A 9,120-nucleotide genomic window follows, 5' to 3' on the forward strand; every position below is an offset into this window, starting at 1 on the left:
CCCCTTGGTGGTTGTGCCTTCAGTTGCAAAGGCCTTGAGCTCTGGAAGTCCTCCCTAAACCTCTCCACCTTCCCTCCCTCCTGTTTTGGTAAACCTTACAACCCTCCTCTTCACCAGGCTTTTGGTTACCTGTTCTAATGACTTGACATGTCCTGGTGTCAAATTTAGTCCGACCACGCTCCTGTAAACCTCCATGGGGTATTTTACTAAGTTAAAGATATTACATAAAATGGTGTGGTCATTGTTATCTATCCTTCCTTACAATTGGAGTCTCAATTCTGCTGCTCATTTCTAACTGGGCATTATCCCCCCCCTCGCCAAATCGGTTGTGCATATCAATAATTTTTGGTGTCACCGGTTTTCACTTCCCATCATCCTGTCTGCCCCCACATGGAGGTTCCTGTTTTCCGAATGTTGTGCTCCCACAGAAGGCGGATCGCGATTGATGACATAGCGGTGATGATGGTGAGGAGTCCCAAACAGGAACCTGGATCTTCTTCACCCATGATTGTCCACAGGCGTCATATTTCACACCACGCTTCCGCAAAACACCATAATCGCGTCAACTCATTTTATTGCGGCTTGTCCAATTAATTGACAGCAGGATGGAGCGATGTCGCTTTAAACCGTCGATGCATGTTACTTTGCATTTTTCATATCTAGAAGTTGTTGCTAACACACTCGGAAGAACCTGCAAGAATCTCCGAGCCCCGCACCATCCTGATTTGGGACTCTGTCCTTCACTGGCACTGAGTCAAAGACCTGGAACTCCCTTGGTAAGAGTATTGTGGTTATACCTACACCAAATGGACTGCAGATGGTGGCTAGCGACCACCTTCTCAAGGGTAATTAGGGATGGGCAATGAATGCTGGCCTTGATAGTAATGCTCACCCGCGAATAAATAAGATCTGCCCGTCACTCTGTAATGTGCTTCTGAAGCTGTATAATAAGCTACTTTGCAGGAAGGTAGTACTGAACCCTGGTCCGGCTGAGATAGTGAGGCTTCATATGTGAAGTGCAGTAGCTACTCCACTTGCATCAGAAACTTGCAAGATCTTTCAGTCCAAGGAGCCCGTGTAAAGATTGAGGAGCCCCACAGCCACAATTTTGTAAAATAGGTGCAGGTATTCTGACAAATGTTCTGGCTAAATTGCCACACTGTAGAATGCCGCTGACGTAACAAGCCATAAGCTTTTGCAAGAAAGATTACGGGCAGGATTTTCCACCCACGCTCACCCCAAAATCGGAAAATCCCCCCCCTGCCCTCGCCCACTACAGACAGGAAAATTCCCTCCTATGTTACATCCTTAAAGAAAATCTCTGCCACTCTTTTGCCCCTCCCCTGTTAGTGCCTGATTCATTAACTAGAAATGAAGGTTGGTTGTGTTAGCCGAGTGCTCCAGCATTGTTGTGTTATCGGGGGTGGTTGACTCTGTCCCTGAAGAGAACGGCTTGCATTCAGAATCCCAGGTACATAGAGCACTAAATCCATCATATTGAGGAATCTATCCACCACCGTCAGCTCTGTATCCCAGGACTGAGTGACCATCTGGTTCAAACACAAATTGTTGCAGAACTAGTGTTCACCAAAGTTCCCCATCTTGGAGCATCCAGCAACAATCTTCTGGGCACTGATGAACGTCACCCAGGAGAAGAATCAGTGGGGCAGTTGAACACTTCCACATTTAGCTGTTGGGAGATGGGAAAGCAGGCAAGGCCATTTGATTTCGAGTTTGCAATTACCCAACTGAAAAGTCTGTTGGTCTCCACTCAGCAGCTGTTGGGCAATGACGGTGGTGTGTTGGGTTAGCTCCAGAAGGAGCATAGAATCTAGAAGCAGGAGGAGGCTATTTGGCCCTTCGACGCTGCTCCACCATTCATTTTGATCATGGCTGATCATCAAATTCAATATTCTGATCCCCCCTTCCCCCCTTGATCCCTTTAGTCCCAAGAGCTATATCCAATTTCTACTTGAAATCAGACAATGTTTTGGCCTCAACTACATTCTGTGGTTCCACACATTCACCACCCTCTGGGTGAAGAAATTTCTCCTCACCTCAGTTATCCCTTATCCTCAAATATGACCCCTAGTTCTGGACTCCCCCCACCATCGGGAGCATTCTTTCTGAATCTACCCTGTCTCACCCTGGTAGAATTTTACAAGTTTCTATGAGATCCCCTCTCACTCTTCTAAACGCCAATGAATACAATCCTAACTGACTTAATCTCTCCTCATATGACAGACCTGCCATCCCAGGAATCAGCTTGGTAAACCTTCACTGCACTCCCTCTATAGCAAGGACATCCTTTCTCAGATAAGGACACCAAAACTGCACAGTATGTGGGGGAAGTCGAGATATTTTGGTGGGAGATTTAGAGTGGTCGCTTTTCTCTCTGGCTTGCGGAGCTGTCTGACGGTTTTTCAAAATTTTCTTTGAATATTTTAGTTTGGTAGTTGTTAAAATATTGAAAGCTGTTTGACGGACAGACAAGTTTCATCCAATTGGATAATGAAGAGTCTGTTCCTTTCCTGATTGGCTGTGAGAGGGTAGAGCACCACGAGGTTAGTTATATCGGTGGCCAATGGCAAGAGTGTGGGGCGGAGCTGCTGATGGTGGATCATGTGACTGCACCTCCAGGAATTCATTCGTGCAGAGTTGGCAACCTGACATTATCTGAAACCATTTCTGGGAGTGGAGTTAAAGTAACGGGGCAACATTTTGAGATTAAGTAAGCAGCTAATGAAACAGGGGAGGCGATGGCCTAGTGATATTATCACTGGACTATTAATCCAAAAACTCAGATGGTGGAAGAAAACAACCTTAGTGTCAAGTGCATGCTACCCTAAGAAAGCTGATGATGCCTCGACGGGAAATAGATGAGAACTCTTCAGAAGCTGAAACCACTTAGGGGAAAACTGCAAAGTGTTTTCTTAAATTACTATTTCGAAAAGTACTTCATTTTTTCTAAAACACTTTGGGATATCCTGGGTTGTGAGAGGCACTATACAAATACAAGCCTTTCTTTAAATCCCTAACGCCATTAATTATGTTGCTTGATGAAATCCCTCATCTGCTCAAATTTGCTAACACTGGGTAGAGCCCCAATACGTATGGTCCTTACGATGGCAGAGTTGGCCCAGCATGAAACCCCACGTGCTTGTCGTACCTTCTGATTGACAATTCTAACCCATTCACTCAACAAAGCAGCCGAACACTGTGAGGTAGTCAGGGCCACGAACTGGAGTCTGGTGGAGGAGATGTTTGCCAATCAGTACAGGCCTTACATCACCCACACTGCCCACTCCTGCTGGCTGACCTGCCCCTAGGATCTCCTTCTTTGGCAGAGAGACATTGAGCTGGGGAGGGGAGGGGAGGGAGAGGGGGGGAGAGGGCTCTGTCCACGAAACGACGAGTATCAGAGGATGGATCTCTCGAGGGCCTCCCGTCTCTCAAGACCTCCTCATTGGGAAGGGCCTGGCTGAATTCTCAGTCAGAGCATGATGAGGAGGCAAGTTTCATTTCTCAATGCAAATTTTCCAAATTAAATGCCACCAGTAGAAGCAACATCCATAAGTGTGTGGTGATCCATTTTGGCAGATCCAATGGGATGAAGCAGCAGTATAATATGAAGGGTACCATTCTTAGCAGTGTAGAGGATCAGAAGGACCTTGGGGTCCGGGTCCATAGGACTCTTAAATCGGCCTCGCAGGTGGAGGATGCGGTCAAGAAGGCGTACGGCGTACTGGCCTTCATTAATCGAGGGATTGAGTTTAGGAGTCGGGAGATAATGCTGCAGCTTTATAGGACCCTGGTTAGACCCCACTTGGAGTACTGCGCGCAGTTCTGGTCACCTCATTACAGGAAAGATGTTGAAGCCATTGAAAGGGTGCAGAGGAGATTTACAAGGATGTTGCCTGGATTGGGGGGCATGCCTTATGAGGATAGGTTGAGGGAGCTTGGTCTCTTCTCCCTGGAGAGACGAAGGATGAGAGGTGACCTGATAGAGGTTTACAAGATGTTGAGAGGTCTGGATAGGGTAGACTCTCAGAGGCTATTTCCAAGGGCTGAAATGGTTGCTACGAGAGGACACAGGTTTAAGGTGCTGGGGGGTAGGTACAGAGGAGATGTCAGGGGTAAGTTTTTCACTCAGAGGGTGGTGGGTGAGTGGAATCGGCTGACGTCGGTGGTGGTGGAGGCAAACTCGTTGGGGTCTTTTAAGAGACTTCTGGATGAGTACATGGGATTTAATGGGATTGAGGGCTATAGATAGGCCTAGAGGTGGGGATGTGATCGGCGCAACTTGTGGGCCGAAGGGCCTGTTTGTGCTGTGGCTTTCTATGTTCTATGTTCTATGTTCTATCCCAGGCTAAAGAGAAAGTCAGTAACACGATGAAACCACTGTTTATAGTGCAAACTTATCATTTTTGTACATATCCTTATTTTTTTCTGTTGTACTTGTTTTATTAAGATAGATATTTGTAATTGCTATTTGAAATTGTTATTAAAGTATCTATGTCTGTAAACAAATTGTCCTTGGGATGATTTATTTCTCTGATACAGATAAAGCTACCAAAGCAAAGGGCCTTTTTCAAATCTTTGGGCATTTATTTTGCATGACCCGTTCTGACACGCCAGGGTGCTACATTGCCAGAGATGCCAGTTTGCAAATCAGACATTAAGCTATGGACAAGTTCTCAGCTGAATGTACAAGATCCTGCGACTAATCCTGAAAGGGCAGCAGAAGTCTCGTTTCCCGGTCAACATTTATCTCTGAACCAACAGTGGTCAACTGGTCATTTATCACGTTTGCTGGGATCCTGCTGAGTAAAAACTGGCCGCTGCACCCACCTACAAAACAACAGCGTCTGCACATCAAAAGTGCATTGTTGGCTCTGATCACTTGGTTATTTGCTGAGGATGTGAAAGTTGATATATAAATGCAACACTCTCCTTTCTTGTTACCTCCAGCGTCTTTTACATTCGGCTAATGATTCAAAGTAGACAATGTGGTTATTCACCTCATTGCAGTTTGTGGGACTTTGCAACATATAAACATGATGGGTGATTATGTTCCTAGATTACCAATCAAGAGACTTGGACTAATAATCTATTGACAAGTGATCAAATCCCATCTTATTAGCTGGGACATTTAAATTCAGTTATTTAGACCAATGTGGAATAAAAAGTCAGGCAATCTCAGTAAAGGTGACCATGAAACTACCAAATTGTTGTTTAAAAATCCATCTGGTTCACTAATGATCTTCAGGGAAGGAAATCCACTCTTCAAACCTGGCCTGGCCTATGCCTGGGCTCCCGGACCCACAGCAACATGGTTGACTCTTATCTGAAATCGCCTAGCAAACCACTCATTAGTCAAGAGGCAGCTCCCCATCACCTTCCCAAAGGTGATAAACACTGGCCTTGTCAACAGTGCCAACATCCTTTGACTGATAAAATAATAGCTGCCTTCAGTACAAGTGTGAGACTTAGAACATAGAACAGTACAGCACAGTACAGGCCCTTCGGCCCTCAATGTTGTGCCGAGCTTTATCCGAAACCAAGATCAAGCTATCCCACTCCCTATCATTCTGGTGTGCTCCATGTGCCTATCCAATAACCGCTTGAAAGTTCCTAAAGTGTCCGACTCCACTATCACAGCAGGCAGTCCAGTCTACACTCCAACCACTCTCTGAGTAAAGAACCTACCTCGGATATCCCTCCTATATCTCCCACCATGAACCTTATAGTTATGCCCCCCAGTAACAGCTACATCCACCCAAGGAAATAGCCTCTGAACGTCCGCTCTATCTATCCCCCTCATCATCTTATAAACCTCTATTAAGTTGCCTCTCAACCTCCTCCGCTCTAAAGAGAAAAGTCCCAGCTCCCTCAACCTTTCCTCATAAGACCTACCCTCCAAACCAGGCAGCATCCTGGTAAATCTCCTCTGCACTCTTTCCAATGCTTCCACGTCCTTCTTATAGTGAGGTGATCAGAACTGCACACAATATTCCAAATGTGGTCTCACCAAGGTCCTGTACAGTTGCAGCATAACCCCATGGCTCTTAAACTCAAACCACCTGTTAATAAACGCAAACACACTATAGGCCTTCTTCACGGCTCTATCCACTTGAGTGGCAACCTTCAGAGATCTGTGGATATGAACCCCAAGATCTCTCTGTTCCTCCACATTCCTCAGAACCCTGCCGTTGACCCTGTAATCCGCATTTAAATTTGTCCTCCCAAAATGAATCACCTTGCACTTCTCAGGGTTAAACCCCATCTGCCATTTTTCGGCCCAATTCTGCATCCAATCAATGTCTCTTTGCAGCCTACAACAGCCCTCCACCTCATCCACGACTCCACCAATCTTGGTGTCATCAGCAAATTTACTGACCCACCCTTCAGCCCCCTCCTCCAAGTCATTGATAAAAATCACAAATAGCAGAGGACCCAGCACTGATCCCTCTGGTACACCGCTGCTAACTGGTCTGCAGTCTGAAAAATTTCCATCCACCACCACCCTCTGTCTTCTATGAGATAGCCAGTTACTTATCCAATCGGCCAAATTTCCCTCTATCCCACACCTCCTTACTTTCTTCATGAGCCGACCATGGGGAACCTTATCAAACGCCTTACTAAAATCCATGTATACGACATCAACTGCTCTACCTTCATCTACGCACTGAGTTACCTCCTCAAAGAATTCAATCAAATTTGTGAAGCAAGACTTCCCCTTCACGAATCCGTGTTGACTATGCCGGATTAAGCTGCATCTTTCCAAATGGTCATAAATCCCATCCCTCAGGACCTTTTCCATTAACTTACCGACCACTGAAGTAAGACTAACCAGCCTATAATTGCCAGGGTCATTCCTATTTCCTTTCTTGAACAAAGGAACAACATTCGCCACTCTCCAGTCCTCTGGCACTATCCCCGTAGACAGTGAGGACCCAAAGATCAAAACCAAAGGCTCTGCAATCTCATCCCTTGCCTCCCAAAGAATCCTAGGATATATCCCATCTGGCCCAGGGGACTTAGTGACCCTCAGGTTTTTCAAATTGCTAATACATCTTCCCTCAGAACATCTACCTCCTCCAGCCTATCAGCCTGTATCTGACACTCATCCTCAAAAACATGGCCCCTCTCCTTGGTGAACACTGAAGAAGAGTATTCATTCATCGCCTCTCCTATCTCTTCTGACTCCATGCACAAGTTCCCACTACTCTCTTTGACCGGCCCTAACCTCACCCTGGTCATTCTTTTATTTCTCACATAAGAGTAAAAAGCCTTGGGGTTTTCCTTGATCTGACCCACCAAGGACTTCTCATGCCCCCTCCGAGCTCTCCCAAACCCTTTTTTTTTAGCTCATTCCTTGCTACCTTGTACCCCTCAAGCGACCCAACTGAACCTTGTTTTCTCAACCTTACATACGCTTCCTTCTTCCTCTTGATAAGACATTCAACCTCTTTTGTGAACCATGATTCCCTCATTCGGCCATTTCCTCCCTGCCTGACAGGGACATACCTATCAAGTACACTCAGTATTTGTTCCTTGAACAAGCTCCAAAGGATAGGGCCGTACGGCAGGGCAAGGTTTACAATTGGGGGAGAGGTAATTATGATGCGATTAGGCAACAATTAGGGGGCATAAGTTGGGAACAGAAACTGTCAGGGAAAGGAACTAATGAAAAGTGGAACTTTTTTAAGGAACAAATACTGGGTGTCCTTGATAGGTATGTCCCTGTCTGGCAGGGAGGAAATGGCCAAATGAGGGAACCATGGTTCACGAAAGAGGTGGAATGTCTTGTGAAAAGGAAGAGGGAAGCTTATGTAGGGATGAGGAAACAAGGTTCAGATGGATCGATTGAGGGTTACAAGTTAGCAAGGAATGAGCTGAAAAAGGGGCTTAGGAGAGCGAGGAGGGGACATGAGAAGTCCTTGGCGGGTCGGATCAAGGAAAACCCCAAGGCTTTTTACTCTTGTGTGAGGAATAAAAGAATGACCAGGGTGTGGTTAGGGCCAGTCAAGGACAGGAGTGGGAACTTGTGCATGGAGTCAGTAGAGATAGGCGAGGTGATGAATGAATACTTTTCTTCAGTGTTCACCAAGGAGAGGGGCCATGTTTTTGAGGAAGAGAAGGTGTTACAGGCTAATAGGCTGGAGGAAATAGGAGAAAACTCCTAGCAGTTTTGAATAAACTGAAGGTCGATAAGTCCCCTGGGCCTGATGAAATATATCCTAGGATTCATTGGGAGGCAAGGGATGAGATTGCAGAGCCTTTGGCTTTGATCTTTGGGTCCTCTCTGTCCACGGGGATGGTGCCAGAGGACTGGAGAATGGCGAATGTTGTTCCTCTGTTTAAGAAATGGAATAGAAATGACCCTGGTAATTATAGACCGGTTAGTCTTACTTCGGTGGTTGGTAAATTGATGGAAAAGGTCCTTAGGGATGGGATTTACGACCATTTAGAAAGATGCAGATTAATCCGGGATAGTCAGCACGGATTCGTGAAGGGCAAGTCGTGCCTCACAAATTTGATTGAATTTTTTGAGGAGGTAACTAAGTGTGTTGATGAAGGTAGGGCAGTTGATGTCATATACATGGATTTTAGTAAGGCGTTTGATAAGGTCCCCCATGGTCGGCTTATGATGAAAGTGAGGAGGTGTGGGATAGAGGGAAAGTTGGCCGATTGGATAGGTAACTGGCTGTCCAAGTGGAGAGGATCTCCAAGAAGATCGCGCATATCGACACAGACATCAAGTTTCTAGCCGGCATCTCCACATCATGACGACCATCGACACCGCAAACTGCCGGCTCCAAGTGGAAAGGATCTCCAAGAAGATCGCGCATATCGACACGGACATCAAGTTTCTACAGCCGGCATCTCCACATCATGTCTGATCGAAGACAGAGGGTGGTGGTGGATGGAAAATTTTCAGATTGGAGGCAGGTTGCTAGCGGAGTGCCACAGGGATCAGTGCTTGGTCCTCTGCTCTTTGTGATTTTTATTAATGACTTAGAGGAGGGGCTGAAGGGTGGATCAGTAAATTTGGTGATGACACCAAGATTGGTAGAGTAGTGGATGAGGTGGAGGGCTGTTGTAGGCTGCAATGAG

This window comes from Mustelus asterias, chromosome 15 (genome assembly GCF_964213995.1).
Source record: "Mustelus asterias chromosome 15, sMusAst1.hap1.1, whole genome shotgun sequence".
NCBI classification, from domain to species: Eukaryota; Metazoa; Chordata; class Chondrichthyes; order Carcharhiniformes; family Triakidae; genus Mustelus; species Mustelus asterias.